This window comes from Cervus canadensis, chromosome 3, assembly GCF_019320065.1.
Source record: "Cervus canadensis isolate Bull #8, Minnesota chromosome 3, ASM1932006v1, whole genome shotgun sequence".
Taxonomy (NCBI): Eukaryota; Metazoa; Chordata; class Mammalia; order Artiodactyla; family Cervidae; genus Cervus; species Cervus canadensis.
Genome location: NC_057388.1, coordinates 112132304 through 112150555, shown reverse-complemented (window position 1 = coordinate 112150555; position 18252 = coordinate 112132304). Strand labels below are relative to the sequence as shown.

Below are 18252 nucleotides of genomic sequence, written 5' to 3'. Positions count from 1 at the left end.
GGCTGATCAAAAAGATGAAAAGAACTGGTGTCCCTAAAGACACCTGGAGTGGCCAGGTCACCAGACAGCCCTGGTCTGCTCTCCTCCACACACTTTTTTTCAAAAGACAGACAGATATTTCTAGCTTGTCTCCAGAGAAGACACAAATCCAAATGATTCTGAGGCTCATGCCCTTTCCCTATCAATGATTTTTCAAGCTCATCATCAATGACCTAGCTCAGTAGGTCTGAGATAGCTGATAAAAAAGGTTTTTCTAACAAGGCCATTCCTTACACCAGGAACATCCCATTGTTACAGTCAACCAGGTGCACCAAGGCCCTCTTAGCTCCCCTGTAACAAGCTGAAGCAGGGCAGGGGAAAGGTCCTTCTACAGATGCACCTTCCGTTCTTCACTTTCAGTTCTTCCTCCTGCACATCCACCTCTCTGCGGGATAAAGAGAGCCCAGGGGACCGTGTGCATCTGGCTGCTTCCTTGCCTCCCTGTGTGCTACGCCCCCTCAGTCGTGTCCAACTCTTGTGACCCCACAGACTGTAGCCCACCAGGCTCCTCTGTCCATGGGATTCTCTAGGCAAGAATACTGGAGTGGGTTGCCATTCCCTTCTCCAGGGGATCTTCCCGACCCAGGGATCGAACCCGAGTTTCATACTCTCCTGCACTGGCAGGCAGGTTGTTTACCAGTGATGCCACCTGGGAAGCCCTCCTTGCCTGTAAGTCCCCCTGCTGCAAGAAATTCCTTTCTTGCACAATAGAAATGTATGGGGCAGGACAGCCATGCATTTGGGCTGGGAGAAAATATTTGTAAGTGGTGCAACCAACAGGGGCTTAATTCCCAAAATATACAAAAAGCTCGTAGAATTCAATTTTTTTAAAAAACTACCCAATCAAAAAATGGGCAAAAGACCTAAATAGACATTTCTCCAAAGAAAACATACAGATGTCCAAAAGGCACATGAGAAGATGCTCAGCATCACTAATTATTCAGTTCAGTTCAGTCGCTCAGTTGTGTCCGACTCTTTGCGATCCCATGAATTGCAGCACGCCAGGCCTCCCTGTCCATCACCAACTCCCAGAGTTACTCAAACGCATGTCCATCAAGTTGGTGATGCCATCCAGCCATCTCATTCTCTGTCGTCCCCTTCTCCTCCTGCCCCCAATCCCTCCCAGCATCAGGATCTTTTCCAATGAGTCAACTCTTTGCATGAGGTGGCCAAAGTATTGGAGTTTCAGCTTCAGCATCAGTCCTTCCAATGAACACCCAGGACTGATCTCCTTTAGGATGGACAGGTTGGATCTCCTTGCAGTCCAAGGGACTCTCAAGAGTCTTCTCCAACACCACAGTTCAAAAGCATCAATTCTTCAGTGCTCAGCTTTCTTCACAATCCAATTCTCACATCCATACATGACCACTGGAAAAACCATAGCCTTGACTAGACAGACCTTTGCTGGCAAAGTAATGTCTCTGCTTTTTAATATGCTGTCTAGGTTGGTCATAACTTTCCTTCCAAGGAGTAAGCGTCTTTTAATTTCATAGATGCAATCACCATCTGCAGTGATTTTGGAGCCCAAAAAAATAAAGTCTGCCACTGTTTCCACTGTTTCCCCATCTATTTCCCATGAGGTGATGGGACCAGATGCCATGATCTTAGTTTTCTGAATGTTGAGCTTTAAGTCAACTTTTTCACTCTCCTCTTTCACTTTTATCAAGAGGCTTTTCAGTTCCTCTTCACTCTCTGCCATAAGGGTGGTGCCATCTGCATATCTGAGGTTATTGATGTTTCTCCCGGCAATCTTGATTCCAGCTTGTGCTTCTTCCAGCCCAGCGTTTCTCATGACGTACTCTGCATATAAGTTAAATAAGCAGGGTGACAATATACAGCCTTGACATACTCCTTTTCCTATTTGGAACCGGTCTGTTGTTCCATGTCCAGTTCTAACTGTTGCTTCCTGACCTGCATACAGGTTTCTCAAGAGGCAGGTCAGGTGGTCTGGTATTCCCATCTCTTTCAGAATTTTCCACAGTTTATTGTGATCCACACAGTCAAAGACTTTGGCAAAGTCAATAAAGCAGAAATAGATGTTTTTCTGGAACTCTCTTGCTTTTTCGATGATCCAGCGGATGTTGGCAATTTGATCTCTGGTTCCTCTGCCTTTTCTAAAACCATCTTGAACATATGGAATTTCACGGTTCACATATTGCTAAAGCCTGGCTTGGAGAATTTTGAGCATTACTTTACTAGCATGTGAGATGAGTGCAATTGTGTGGTAGTTTGAGCATTCTTTGGGATTGGAATGAAAACTGACCTTTTCCAGTCCTGTGGCCACTTCTGAGTTTTCCACATTTGCTGGCATATTGAGTGCAGCACTTTCACAGCGTCATCTTTCAGGATTTGAAATAGGTCAACTGGAATTCCATCACCTCCACTAGTTTTGTTCGTAGTGATGCTTTCTAAGGCCCACTTGACTTCACATTTCAGGATGTGAGTGATTACACCATCTAGGTGAGTGATTACACCATCTAGGTGAGTGATTACACCATCATGATTATCTGGGTCATGAAGATCTTTTTTGTATAGTTCTTCTGTGTATTCTTGCCACCTCTTCTTAATATCTTATGCTTCTGTTAGGTCCATACCATTTCTGTCCTTTATCTAACCCATCTTTGCATGAAATGTTCCCTTGGTATCTCTAATTTTCTTGAAGAGATCTCTAGTCTTTCCCATTCTGTTGTTTAAATGTAAATCAAAACTACAGAGAGGTACCACCTCACATCATCATTAAAAATTCTACAAATACTAAATGCTAGAGAGGGTGTGAAGAAAAGGGACCCCTCTCACACTGTTGGTAAGAATGTAAATTGGTGGAGCCACTGTGGAAAACAGTATGGAGGTTTCTCAAAAAACTAAAGACAGTTGCCACATGAGCCAGCAATCCCACTCCTAGGCATATACCCATATATGTGGTATAATGTGGTATAAAGTAGAGTATATTACTCAGCTATTAAAAAGAATGGATAATGCAGCAGCATCAGTGGCTCTAGAGATTATCACACTAAGTAAAGTAAGTCAGAAAGAGAAAGACAAGTGCTATAGGATATCACTTATATGTGGATCTAAACTATGACACAGGGCTTCCCTGGTGGCTCAGTGCTAAAGAATCTGCCTGCCAATTCCGGAGACAGGGGTTCAATCTCGGATGCGGGAAGATCCCACATGCCTCGGAGCAACCAAGCCCGTGCACTACAACTACTGAGTGTGTGCTCTAGAGCCCCGGAGCTGCAACGACTGCGCCCACGTGCCACAACTACTAAAACTGCGCACTCTTACAGAGCCTGTGCTCCACACCAGGAGAAAGTGAAAGTGTTAGTCGCTCAGTCAGGTCCATCTCTTTGCAAGCCCATGGACTATAGCCCGCCAGGCTCCTCTGTCCATGGAATTCTCCAGGCAAGAATACTGGAGTGGGTTGCCATTCCCTTCTCCAGGGGATCGTCCCAATCCAGGGATCGAACCCAGATCTCCCACACTGCAGGCAGATTCTTAACCATCTGAGCCACAGGGAAGCCCCATACCAAGAGAAATCCCCGCAATGAGAAGCCTGCACACCACAAGTAGAGCAAAGCCCATGCAGTAATGAAGACCCAGCACAGCCAAAAATAAATAAAATGAGTAAATAAAATTAAAACATGACACAAATGAACATATCTATGAAACAGACGCACAGACACAGAGAACAGATTTGTGGAGGCTGGGGTCGGGGAGGGGAGGAAAGATTGAGAGTTTGGGATTAGCAGATACAAACTACACAGGATGGATAAGCAAGGTCCTACTGTATAGTGTGGGGAACTATATTCAGTATCCTCTGATAAACCATAATGGAAAAGAATATGAAAAAGAATACATATGTACAACTGAGTCACTTCTGTGTACAGCAGAAATTAACATGACATTGTAAATCAACTACATTTCAATAAAACTAAAAACATAAATTAAAAAGAAAAAGAAACGCGTGGTCTTATGCTGAGAGAGCGCAGGAGGAGCGCAATAGCCGTTTCTAATCGGTTATCAGCAGCTGAATGTAGTTCTTCCAGCAGTTGGAAAAGAGAGTTCTACAGAGGTCAGGCACAAATAACCGGGCAGTTGTTGTTTTTGTTCAGTTGCTAAGTCGTGTCTGACTCTGCAACCCCAGGGACTGCAGCGCACCAGGCTCCTCTATCCTTCACTGTCTCCTGGAGTTTGCTCACATTCATGTCCACTGAGTCAGTGATGCCATCCAGCCATCTCATCCTCTGCCACCCCTTCTCCTTTTGTCTTCAATCGTTCTCCTTCGTGCATCAGCCTTGTTGTGTTGGAGGGTCTTGTGTAACTCAATGAAGCTATGAGCCGTGCCCTGCAGGGCCATCCAGGATGGAAGGGTCATAGTGGAGAGTTCTGACAAAACGTGGTCTACTGGAGGAGGAAATGGCAAACGACTCCACTATGCTTCCTGCGAGAACCCCATGAACAGTGTGAAAAGGCAACTTAGCAGAGTGATCATCCTCCCCAGAGTCCAGAGGAATGCGTGGTCAGCACTTGCCCTCTGACCAGTGCTGCTCAAAGTGGGGTCCAAGAACCAGCCCACGACCCCTTCATTTATGTTCAGAAATTCTACCATCTGACATTGGCCAGCTCTGGTTGCAGTGGGTCTCAAAGTCCACAGGTCTGATGTACTCATATTGAGCTGTGATAGCTTTTTAAGAAAATAAAAATAAAGCTTGTCCTTGACCAAAGGTAGTGGGAATCTCCATGGAGAAGGCAATGGCACCCCACTCCAGTACTCTTGCCTGGAAAATCCCATGGATGGAGGAGCCTGGTAGGCTGCAGCCCATGGAGTCGCGAAGAGTCGGACACGACTGAGCGACTTCACTTTCACTTTTCACTTTTCACTTTCATGCATTGGAGAAGGAACTGGCAACCCGCTCCAGTGTTCTTGCCTGGAGAATCCCAGGGATGGCAGAGCCTGGTGGGCTGCCGTCTATGGGGTCGCACAGAGCTGGACACGACTGAAGCGACTTAGCAGCAGCGGCAGTGGGAAACTCACTGCTTTCATTAATGTCCTTCAAGGTCCTTCTCTCAGCATCCTAGGGCTGCAGCAGTAGAGCACGACAGGCTTTTGCTTGCTGTGGCCCTTGGGCACTTGGGTAGCAGCCACAGAAGGTCGATTAAGCTGTAAACATTTATGAAACATATATATCTCACTAGGTAGGAGTGGTGGAAAATGAGTCTCCAGACTAACCTTCCAGGAACAGTGCCCTGAGCTAAGCTGCAGAACTAGCCTGATGGGGACCCGCCAGCATGGGGCTGGCGTCGCCCAGCTGGAGATGCCAGTTTCCATTCTCACCAGAAACCAGCCTGTGCACCACACCTGCACCAAACACTCAAGCCCTGAATGCTGGACAATGACACCATCCAGGAAAGCAAACTGGACTCTATACCTCCCTCTCCCCTCTTCAACCCTTACGCAAGCACATCTTATTATTGGTTGTTGCTATTCAGTCACTAAGTCGTGTCCAGCTTTTTGTTGAACCCCATGGACTGCAGCATGCCAGGCTCCCTTACCCTCCATTATCTCCCAGAGTTTGCTCAAACTCATATCCACTGAGTCAGTGATGCTATCTAGCCATCTCATCCTCTGCTGCCCCCTTCTCCTTCGGCCTTCAGTCTTCCTGAGCATCACGGTCTTTTCCGATGAATTGACTCTTAACATCAGGTGGCCAAAGTGTTGGAGCTTCAGCTTCAGCATCAGTCCTTCCAATGAATATTCAGGGTTGATTTCCTTTGGGATTGACTGGTGTGATCTCCTTGCTGCCCAAGGAAATGTCAAGCATCTCTAGCATCACAGTTCTAAAGCATCAATTCTTCAGCACTCAGCCTTCTTTACGGTCCAACTCTTGCATCTGTACATGACTACTGGAAAAACCATAGCTTTGATAGTACGGACTTTATTGGCAAAGTGATGTCTCTACTTTTAATACACTGTCTAGGTTTGTCATAGCTTTCCTTCCAAGGAGCAAGCATCTTTTAATTTGGTCCTACAGTCACCATCCACAGTGACTTTGGAACCCAAGAAAATAAAGTATGTCACTGCTTCCATTTTTTTCCCCTTATATTTGCCATGAAGTGATGGAAGCCTGGACCTATTCCAGAAACTCAAAGGAGCCTGAGAACAGAGTTTTGTAACTTCTTTTTTGAGAGTACAGGTCTTGCAAAGAAAGAAATTCTCCATACACAACAAGGGGATTTGAAAGGTTCTGCAGAATCAGAAAACATGGAAATTTCCTTTGCAATTACATCAGATTTTTGAATACTTAGTACCAAGAATAAGAATGCAAATGATTTCATTATTGATTTTGCATATTAATTACATGTAGCAGTGATAATATCTTAGATATCTTGTGTTAAATAAATAGATCATTCAAATTAATTTCAACAATTATTTTTGTTTTTTAATGTAGCTACTAGAAAATATATAATGTACTTGGGGCTTGCATTATATTTCTGCTGGACAGTGTTGCTCCAGATGAAGCATGACCTCAGAATATAACACCTAGATAGCGTCACCAATGTGGAAAGGATGGACTATATAATTAGGGGTGGTGGGATAACTGGCTTCTAAAAAAGTCTCATAAAATCCCTACTTCACTCCTTTACAAAAAAAAAAAAAAAAAACAGATGGATGAAAGACCTAAATAGGGCTTTCCTGGTGGCTCAGAGGGTAAAGGATCTGCCTGCACTGCCAGAAACCCAAGTTTGATCCTTGGGTCAGGAAGATGCCCTAGAGAAGGGAATGGCAATGCACTCCAGTATTCTTGCCTGGAGAACTCCGTGGACAGAGGAGCCTGGCAGGCTACATAGTGCACAGGGTTGAAAAGAGTTGGACGTGACTGAGCAACTAAATTTCAAAGACCTAAGTAAAGACTCAGACTTTTAGAACATACAGAATGCAATTGTCTTAGTTTGTTGGGGTGCTATATCCAAATACCAGAGACTGGGTGGCTTACAAACAATAGAAATTTGTTTCTCACAGGTCTGAAGGTTGGGAAGTCCAAGATCAAGGTGCTGGCACGTCTGGTGTCTGATGATAACCCTCTTTCTGGTTTGTGGGTGACTGTGTTCTTGCTGTGTCCTCAAGTGGCAGAGGGAACAAGAGAGCTCTCCTGGGTCTCTTTCATAAGGGCACTAATCCCTTTCAGGAGGGCTCCACCATCATAACTTAATCACCTCCCTGAGGCCCACCTCCGAATATCATCACATTAGGGATTAGGTTTCAATGTACGAATTTTGAAAGGGAGGCCCACAAACATTGCTTATAAAATATGTATAACTCAGGGAAAGCTTTCTTAAACACAACTTCAAAATCACAAACTGTAAAAGATAAATTTGGCTGTATCAAAATTTACATTTTTATATGACAAAACATTCCTTAAACAAGAGACTCTGAATTTTGTAACACACACGACTGGAGAATAGATTTGCACTAGAATATAAGCAAGATTAAGAGTTTGTGGAGATCTTTTGCAAAATATTATAAATATGCTTAACACTATTGAACTGTCCACTTTAAAATGGCTAAGATGGTAACTTTCATGTGCTTTTTACCACCATTTAAATTTTTTAAATTATTTAAAAAGATAAGAACTCCTATAGAGCAAACAGGGGGAAAAAAAGTTAGCCCAATAGAAAAATGGACAAAGACAGATAAGCAATTCACAGAAGAGGGATTTTTAAAAATATTTTATTTGTTTATTTCTTCATTTTGGCTGGGATAGGTCTCAGTTGCAGTATGCAGAATCAGGGATAGAATCTGGGTCTCCTGCACTGGGAATGAGGAGTCTTACCTACTGGACCACCAAGGAAGTCCCCAGAGAAGAGGTATCTTTATGACAAATAAACACATGAAAAGATGCTCAGCATTGTTAGACATCAGAGAAATGGAAAGTGGTTAAAATGATAGAGAGGCACCATTTTTATCCTCTTTCAGAATTTAGGATAAGTTGAAGTCTAACTAGATCAAAAACTGGTGAGGAGGGCAATGGCATTTTCATTCGCTAACAATGCGAGTATAATTGCTACACTCATGGAGAAAATCTTGGCAATAAAAATAGTAAAATAAATATTAAAAATTACAGAAAACTGTAGTCATAAAATTATAAGTGTGCATAAAATCCAGATATTTTATTTCTGGGTATTTTCCCTTGAGAAATTCTACATAAATGCATCAGGAGATAAGTACAAAGATGTTCATTGCAGCTCTACTGTTAATGTGCCAAAAAACAGGGAACATTCTTAGTGTGTCCTTTAATAGTAGGATAGGAAGATAAATAAAACTTCCTGAATTCTTATAATATATAAAATAAAACAGTTAAAAGAAAGTTTAAACTGAGTGACCAAGAGACAATAGGTATTAGGTCCCCAGGGCAGGAGTCACCACCTCATCTGTGTGAGAGGGTCAGGTTGCAGGAGGTCAGAGCATTGGTGAAGAACACTCTTCTGAAGAGATGAGTCTGAGGATCACCCTTAAGTCTAGCGAAGGGGCTGCGCGGGGTCCACTCAAGGCCTTGGTTCACGCACCCCGGAGTTGGGGTTTGCAGTGAGGTGTGTCCAGCACAAAGCTCTGTGGGTGTAGGGGAGCCGACCGCTCTTGGGAATCCCCTTGTTTAACCGGAATGGGTGGAAATAGAAGGCACCCGAGTATTTTTCCCCAGGCCACGCAGGAGAGAGCCATTTTGCAGCAAATCAAATTCTGTGCAAGGACGGGTCACAGGCCTCAGCAGAGAGTCTGAGCAGCACAGACCCTGGAACGCCAGGAGAATGCTTTGAGAATGCTTTGCCAGGTCACGGGAGCAGTGGAATGGTCCCGATGGAGGCCTGGGAGGAATTTCGTGGAAATGCCCAAGAAGTCATTTCAAATACTTGCCAGGCCCAGGGAAAGCAAACGTTATTTGACTACAGTTCTGATCAAGGGAGAACCTTCTCATTCTCCTCACCTCTCCTCTTTCCCTTCCCTCCTCCCCAATTCTTGGGCTAGCAAAGAATACTGGAGGAGGAGAAAGAGGAAGGACTATGTCTCAGCTCCTCCCACTTCTAGGGGTGGAGAGAAGTTGAGGGTGTCTCTGCTGGAATCCCTAGGTGGTCTAGGGGTAGTGGTGTTGCACCGTCATGGTAGTAGGCCCAGGTTCGATCCCTGGGTGTGGAGTTAATGGCCTAGAAAGAAAAGGAAGGAAGAGGGCTTCAGGTTATTGATTTTTACAGGAGGCAGAACTTTTCTCTTTTTTTAGCTGCACTGTGCGGCTTGTGGGATCTCATTGAACTGGCCACGCACTGAAAACACCCCAACCCACTAGGCCACCAGGGAACTCTCGAGATTGGATGTTTTAATTACGAATTCAGGAGGCAACCACAGGACTTTCTGCTACCTATGCATGATCTTTAAATCACTTGGGCAGGGGAATTGCCTGGAAGTCCAGTGGTGAGGACCCCACGCTTCCACTGCAGGGGGCAGGGGTTCCACTGCTGGTCGGGGAAGTTTCTGCATGCCACGTGGCACAACCAAATTTTAAAAAGAAGTCACTTGGGCAATAGAAACAGCTCATTGAGAAAGTATAAAGGGATAGTGAAAGCAAAAATGAAGTTGCTTTTACTATTACCTCTTTCGTCCTACAAGTCAATGTACCAGAAACAGGAGCGACAAAGATAGCTCTCAAAATATGATGTCGTATGCAAAAGAATTCAAGCTACTGGAATTCCCTGGTGGTCTAGGGGTTAGACTCTGCGCTTCCACTGCAGGGGGCCTGGATTTGATCCATGTTGGGGAACTAACAGCTCCACAGAACTATACATTCTGTGTTATCCCTTTTGGTTTTAGTAAAGATACACAGAACAAGGCTAAATACTGTTACTGAATATAGAAATATTAAAAATGGGACTGTATCTCAAATACATGAAGTGGTCAAAATTCAACCAAAAATCCAATTAGACAATGGGCACAAAAAAAAATGGGCAGACATTTCAGAGAAAAGTATATACAGATGGCAAACAAGCACTTGAAAAAACGTCATCATCATTACCTGTTAGGGGAATGCAAATTAAAACCACAGTGGAACATCACTACACACCTAGAGCATGACTAAAATTAAAAAGGTGATAATACCAAATGCTGGTGAGGATACAGACAAACTGGGTCACTTGTGTATGGCAGCTAGGAATGTAAAGTGGCACAACCACTCTGGGAAACCATTTGGTAAGTTCTTACAAAACTAAATGTATGCTTATCTATGTGATGGTTAATTTTGTGTGTCGACTTGACTGGGCCACGGGGTGCCCAGATACCTGGTCAAATTTGGTGGGTCTGTGAGGGTGTTTTTGGATGAGATTGATGCCAGGGGAAGTCAGCTGCTGTGTCATGAGGATGCCCTGTTGTGTCGGAATCAGCCTCCTGCCAACAGTCCATGAGGAATAGTCCTTTTTCCAACAGCCGTGAGAGTAAGCAGCTTAGAGCAGCTCCTCCCACCCCAAGTGAACCATCAGATGGTTGCAGCCCCAGCTGACATCTTATCCACAGCCTCATGAGAGACCCTGAACCAGAATTGCCCAGCTCAGCCACACCCAGATTCCAGAGTCTCTGAAACTTGCACGATATGATGAAGACTCACTGCTCTAAGCTGCTGAGTTTGAGGGTGTGTTGTTATGCACCAATATCGAGTTAATATCGAGTCCTTCTACCTTCAACCCAACACTGCCCTAGCATCAACCAAGCCCCTGGACCACTTTGGGAAATGACACAAAAGACGGTGACTGGGCAATGAGAGAGAAACCCAAAGACATAAAAAGTTCTGAAAATTGACATCAGCGTGGATGGCAGGGGATGGCTAAAGGAAAGACAGGGAGGAGGAGTGAGCAGTGGTGGGAAGGATACATGAGACTGAAGGCTGAAATAACAGTTCAAAAATTCAAGGGCCTTATACAGACAGGGAATCTGGAGGTGAGCTAGGAGAGAGGGTCAGCTCTGTCCTACACTACAGGTTATTTGAAAGTGGTCACAACTGAAAAGCTGCCAATGAACATCTGGGCTTCATCTTCAGGTACAGACTTTAGGGACCTTCCAAGCTGGAGCCAAGAAATGATGGTCCTTTTTGGAAAAGGAGGATGGTTATGGCATAAAGAGGGATGTGTACAGTTGAGCAGGACTGACGACTCTGCTGAATCAGAATGGCAGCCTGTCTGAGTGGAATTGTAAAGAATTTTGGTAATTACACATCATCATTGCCACCTGGGGGCATAGCTCAGTGGTAGAGCATTTGACTGCAGATCAAGAGGTCCCTGGTTCAAGTCCAGGTGCCCCCTTTAAGAGTTCCCTTTTCCTCCTTGGGTTGAATTGACACTGGAGTCTTAGAGACCACTCTCAAAGGAGACCTGGCTGGACCACCCAGATGGCCACCCTTAGGATTCAGGCTCCAGTCAGACACTCAGCACTGCCTTGAACATCAAGGATAAGACCATACCCATCCCCTGTTTCCTGGGGCCCTAGTGGTTCCAGATTCTGTATTATCCAGGGTCCAGTCCAGAGACAAAAACCACACTGGTCATTTAAACAGAATTTAACATAAATAATTGTTCATCTGTGTGTCAGTTTCCTAGGGCTGCTGTAGCAAAGTGCCACAAAATAGATGGCTTAAAACAACAAGCATTTACTGTCTCACAGTTCTGGAGGCTACAAGACTGAAATTCAGGACTGGGCTCCCTCTGCAGACTCTCAGGAAGGCACCTACCTGGCCTCCTCCTAGCTTCTGGTGGTGGCTGGCAATCCTCAGCATTCCTTGGCTTGTAGACACATCACACCAGTTTCAGCCTCTGTGTTCACATGGCTGCATTCTCCCCGTGTGTCTCTTCTCTTCTTATAAGGACTCCATCTGACTGGATTAAGGGCCCATTCGAATCCACTGTGATCTCGCCTTAATTAATCACATCTTTGACGTTCTTCTGTGAGTAAGGACACATTCTGAGGTTTGGGGGGCTAGGATTCAACACATCTTTTTGGGGAGGGGGGCAAAATTGAATCAGAAATCAGAGAACTAAAAGGGTGAAGGGGAAGTATCAGGGAGGGAGGACCTGCAAGAAGCCTCTCCCACTCCCGGGCCGTGGACATGGTAAGAGGAGGATGAAGTCTGGTCTTCCAAGTCCGGGGAGGATCTCTGTAGATCCGGGACCCCCACTCCTAGGGAGGTGCTGGTGTCCCTGAGGAGACCTGACAAAGCTGGCCTGTGAGCACCAATCTGCAGGCGGCAATCCCCTGGGATGGACTGTGACCACCAGCTGAGACGGACAGGACCCCAGCAGGCAGAAAGGACAGCTACTGTTGCCCTGCAGTGTCCCCCAGAGGCCTGGGGGCAGGACCAACCAGGAAGCCAGCTGGCAAGGGACAAGAGAGGTTTACAGAGACCAGATCACAGAGCAGGACATGGAAAGGCGGGCTGGGAGCTTAGAGACAGTCGCTGCTTCTGACAGTTCATCTCACCCAACAGTGAAAGGGTTGACTCTATGGAGATTCGGAGCAATGAGAGAGAAGCCAGCCTGCGTCCTAGGGTGTGGCATTGTGCAGAGACCTCTGACCCATATCCAGTCCATGTGTGTCCTGTCTTCAAGGTGTTGTATGCTTGGCCAGGCCAGTGGGGACTTTGGGTTTCAGGTGCTCAGCACGAAAACCTCTGTCGATCCTTCCAGCCTCAGGGCAATGCTCCCCAGGTTGCGCCCTCCTCCAGGACTGACGGTGCAGAGGTTGTGAGCTATGGGAGAAAGGAACCTGTTGCTTCTTCTCAGGCAGGGAGGTGAATTAGCTGTAGAGCAGGTCAGGCCACTCAGCAACCCATCCTGAAGGGACGCCTGGGGCAGCTCGGGGTGTGGCAGCACAGGCAAAGGTGCTAATTGGACCTGGCTAGTGTGGCAGGGGGTATAGCTCAGGGGTAGAGCATTTGACTGCAGATCAAGAGGTCCCCAGTTCAAATCTGGGTGCCCCCTACTCTTTTAGTCACTTATAGTGAGTTCCAATTTCCTCTCCTCTTGCTGAATCTGGCTTCTGTAGCAGGTGAAGAGTCAGAGGAGACCCTTCTGACCAAGGCAGCTTTGCTCAAATGATGCATTTGTCCTCCTCCTCTGATCCTCCCCAGGTCTACCATGAGATCCAGGGTGTACACTGATCTCCTGGCTGAAGATGAGGACTTTATCCTTTGAAGGTAGCCAGAGAGAAATCTGAGATCACCAACAGAGGAAGAATAGCTGAACTGCTGGCTGATTTCTCAACAATTGCAAAAGAAGCCAGAAGCTAGTGCAGTAACGCAAGCAATATGTTGAGAGGAGACAACAGCCAGCTTAGAATTCTATTCCCAGCCAAACCATTCTTTGTGAACAGACGCAAGCTGTTGGAGAGCGTACGGCCAACAGACGCTCACTAAAGAAAATTCTAAAATATATGCTTTAGAGAAAAGTAAAATGATTCCATATGGGAGCTCTGAGATGCAAAAGGGATGTTGAACAATTAAACTGGTAGATATGCTAGTAGATCTAAAAGTCATTGTCCAAAGAATGTTAGTGTCTAATTTATAAAGTTTTTTAAAAGATAGAATGAAAATACTGGCTAACAATAATATTTTAGGAAAGCACTGATAAGAATTAAGATGTCTTTGTGTCGTCTGGGAAGAAGATGAAGATATTAACTTTAGAGTTTTAAAGTTTACATGCAGAAATTTCTAGTATATCATTCTAAAAGCTATAATTTTGCCAAGCAAAAGAGGGTATGGGAATGGAGGATATATATTGGTAGTCTTGCTAAGCACTCATTAATTCTAATATTTTGTTGATTCTTTTAGATTTCCTATGCAGATGATCATGTCATCTAAGAAATTTGAAATTTCAATTTCTTCTTTCCAATCTTTATTTCACCTCTTTTTCTTTCCTTATTATAATGACTGCTGCTGCTGCTAAGTCACTTCAGTCGTGTGCGACTCTGTGCGACCCCATAGATGGCAGCCCACCAGGCTCCTGTCCCTGGGATTCTCCAGGCAAGAACAATGGAGTGGGTTGCCATTTCCTTCTCCAGTGCATGAAAGTAAAAAGTGAAAGCGAAGTTGTTCAGTCGTGTCCGACTCTTCGCGACCCCATGGACAGCAGCCTACCAGGCTCCTCCGTCCATGGGATTTTCCAGGCAAGAGTACTGGAGTGGGGTGCCATTGCCTTCTCCTAGGACCACAAATATCATGTTGAATTAATGTGTTGATGGTGGATATCTTATTTTATTCTGATTTCAAAGGAAAAATTTTCAATATTTCACCATTAAGTACATGTTGTGGACTATACTTTTTGTAAATGGTCTTTATCACATTAAGGAATTTTACTTCTATTTCTAGTTTGCAGAAAAAAATTTTTTATCATGATCAATGTAGAATTTTCTCAAAACCACTCCTTTTTTGTACCTTTTGAGATACTTGTATAATTTTTCTCCTTTAGTCTAGTAACATGGTGAATTACACTTACTGTATTTTATAAAATTAAACACAAATTTTCATTCCAGATATTAACCTACCTTGGTCATGAAGTGCTATCGTTTTGATATATTTGTGGATTCAGTTAGACAATAATTAAATTTTTTGCACAGAACCTATGTTTATGTGTGATATTGACATACATTTTTTATACTATCCTTGTTGGGTTTTGATATCAAGTTTGTGCTAGTCTCACAAAAGAAATTTTAGAATATATACATCTTTTCTATTCTTAGAAAGATTTTTATGTAAAAATAAAGTTATTTCTCATTAAGTATGTGATAAAACTCACCAGTAAAACCCTTATCTGGATTTGGGGGAGAGGGAGCTTCAAATAACTGTTTTAAGAAAATAACTATTTAAAACTTAGAGGACTAGTCATCTTTTCTGTTTCTTCCTGTGTCAGCTTTGGTAAGTTGTAGTGTTTTTAAAGTACTTGCTAAATTTCCACATAACAAAATCGTAAAGTCTTTGGACTCTTAAAACATGATGGATGGATTCAGATTCTAGATCGTAACTGAGTGACCTTGGCAAACATGTTTAACTCTCTCAGTCTTAGTTTTGTCATATATAAACTGGGCATGATAATAGAAATGAGCAAAATAATAGAGCCTAGTTTGTGGAGTTTTGTGAGGATAAATAAATTTAGTATTTTTTAAATGTATAGAAGAGTGCCTTCCACATGGTAAGTTCTTTGTACAGGTTTGTTAGATTTAAAATTTTGTACGTTAGTTTTCATAATGTTCTATGATTATTATTTTGAAGTCTAAAGATTGTGCAGCTTTTCTTTCTAATTCCTGCTTTTGGTTAATTTTGTCTGTTGTCTTGTTTTTCTTATCAGTTTCATCAAAAGTTAATTTTGTTCTTCAAAGGCTAACTTTTGGTTTTGGCAGTCATCTCTGCTGTGTGTTTGTTTTCCATTTTATTGATTTCTTTTCCTGTATTTCCTTTGTTTCTCATAGTATTCTTTCATCCAGTCTTTCCCCTAACTTTTTATTTTTTTCCCCCTAAATTTTTAGATGGATTCTTTATTTATGTTTATTCTTCTTTTCTAGTATATTGCTCAAAGCTGTATTTCTCTAAATGCTGATTTAGTATCTGTCAGTGGATAAACAGATAAAGAAAATATGGTGTATATATATACACAGTGGATTATTATTCAGCCATTAGAAAGAAGGAAATCCTGCCGTCTGCAATAACATGGATGGAAAAGGAGGGCATTGTGCTAAGTGAAATAAGCCAGACAGGAAAAGGCAAATACTGTATGGTATCATATGTGGAATCTAAAATAAAACCTTGAGGACTTTTATTCTTGAAGAAACAAAACAATTCAACCTCATTTAAAAAAAAACTTTTTGGTGGTGTCACACAGCATAAGGGATCTTGTTTCCCTGACCAGGGATCAAACCTGTACCCCCTGCATTGGAGTCAGAGTCTTAACCACTAGACCACCAGGAAAGTTCTCAGCCAAGAGTTCTTGCAGTGACTGTTTTCTTTCAGTTCACCGGACTCAGGATCCCAGCCCAAAGCCAGAGATGCTTCTACCGGTGTCTCTACTCCAGGTGGGGGCAGAATCCTGACGTTCATTCCCCTGGTCCTGAGAGGCTTCCACAAGTTCCATGAGCATCCCAGTTGCCTCTTTTGTACTGAAAAACTCACACTCAGGGCCAAAGCAGCCTGTAGTTTGGAGCTTTAACTTCCTGTTTTCCCATCATTTCCAAATCTCCACCTTGCATTGTCTAAAGTTAGCTCTTTGATTCTTTTAATGAGCTGCTTTTAATAGTTTTCCAGGCTTTTAATTTGTCTTCATAGCAAAGAGTGTTTCAAATTACCTTGTGCATTAAGGAATGCTGTGCTTTGCTTAGTCGCTCAGTCATGTCTGACTCTCTGCGATTCCAGGCTCCTCTCTCCATGGGATTTCCCAGGCAAGAATCCTGGAGTGGGTTGCCAGTCCCTTCTCCAGGGGATCTTCCTGACCCAGGAACTGAACCCAGGTCTCCTGCTTTACAGGCTGATTCTTTACCGACTGAGCTACGAGGGAATCTTTTATACCGTTTATTCTTTTGTTTTACTAAGATTTTTTTCATTACTAACATTTTTCTCATTTATTCATTGCCTCAACATATAAGTATTCATTGAGCATCTACTTTGTCTAGATACAATGGAAAACAAAGAATACACTATCCCTGCCTTCTTGGAGGTTATAGTCAATCTATTAAAGGAGAAATAACATCACATAGTCATACCAAGTGACATGAAGAGACAGTGCTGAGAAATATAATGCATTTAACAATAAGCATATCTAGTCTTCCGAAACTGAGTTAAGGGAGTAATAGGAGAGGCACAGCATAAAAGAACCAGAGTTCCTAGTCAGTTCAACAAAGGAGTAAAAAGTTCAACTGGAACTTTTGTAATACTATCATTATTTGCCAAAGACATGATTGTGAATATAGAAATGGAATCTGATATGCTATTAGAACTAATAAATTAATACCAAGTTTGCCAGAAGCACGATGAGTAAACAGAAATCCATTCTATTTCTCTATGCTAGTAGTAAAAAAGAAAATGTAATTTTAACATGGGTCCTTATACCATTTATATGTCTTAAATATTTTATCTGGACTTTTAGATACGTTGTTTTGGCCACCTGATGCAAACAGCCAACTCTCTGGAAAAGACTGATGATGAGGGCAAGAAGAGAAGGGAGCAACAGAGGATGAGATGGTTGGATGGCATCACTGACTCAGTGGACATGAGTTTGAGCAAGCTCCAGGAGATAGTGAAGGACAGGAAAGCCTGGCGTGCTGTAGTCCATGGGGTTGCAGAGTGTTGGACACGACTTAGCAACTGAACAGCTACTTCTAGGCATTCTCACTAAGGAAATACCGATTGAGAGTTAAAAAATAGAAAGTGTGGGGTACTTCCCTGGCAGTCCAGTGGTTAAGACGTCACCTTCCAATGCAGGGGACATGGGTTCCATCTTGGTGGGGGAACTAAGATCCCATATACCTCATGGCCAAAAAAACAAAACATGAAACAAAAACAGTATTGTGACAAATTCAATAAAGACTTAAAAACTGGTCCTCATCAAAGGAAAAAAAGAAGAAAGAAAATGTGGTAGGAGAAAAAGGAGGGAGAAGTGGTCAAATCTGTTGCGGGAGTAACACCTCGAGAAATTCCCAGGGAGAGGAAAAAGGTTTTGCTTTTACCACCGTTTTCCAATCTTTACAGTCACCTCTGGAAACTAGGGATAAGCACCCTCCATACTTCTCAAGTGGTAGCAGCAACAGCAAAGCGGCCTTCTGTCTGGAGGCTACATCGAGGTTGAGGAGATGGGAGCGGGCAGTCTGCACACCGGCCATGAAGGACAAGAGTCCCCTGGGGGAGGTGGGGGTGGGCTGGGACCACTTCTTCAGCCTCTTCAGAGAAATAGGACCCCCTAATCTACTGTCTGCGTGATGGTCAGGGGAGAATACTTGGAGCTGGTCCTAGTGTGAACCCTGAGGTTTTGTAACAAGACATAGCACGTCAATTTACTGTTCAAATGTGGGAGGGAGGGGAAGGGGCTGAAATTACAGCCCCTGCTTCAGTAACTGAAAAATGTCAGCAAAGCAGGGGGCACCTGGATTTGAACCAGGGACCTCTTGATCTGCAGTCAAATGCTCTACCCCTGAGCTATACCCCC

General features: G+C 43.6%; 3 non-coding genes across 3 annotated transcripts; 2 read left to right on the top strand and 1 right to left on the bottom strand.

Moving 5' to 3' along the window:
• Nucleotides 1-11304: 11304 nt before the first annotated feature.
• Nucleotides 11305-11376, top strand: TRNAC-GCA. Its single transcript has one exon. It is a non-coding gene; the product is annotated as a tRNA-Cys (tRNA).
• A 1599-nt stretch (nt 11377-12975) lies between these two features.
• On the top strand, nt 12976-13047 carry TRNAC-GCA. The gene has a single exon. It is a non-coding gene; the product is annotated as a tRNA-Cys (tRNA).
• A 5133-nt stretch (nt 13048-18180) lies between these two features.
• TRNAC-GCA lies at nt 18181-18252 on the bottom strand. Its single transcript has one exon. It is a non-coding gene; the product is annotated as a tRNA-Cys (tRNA).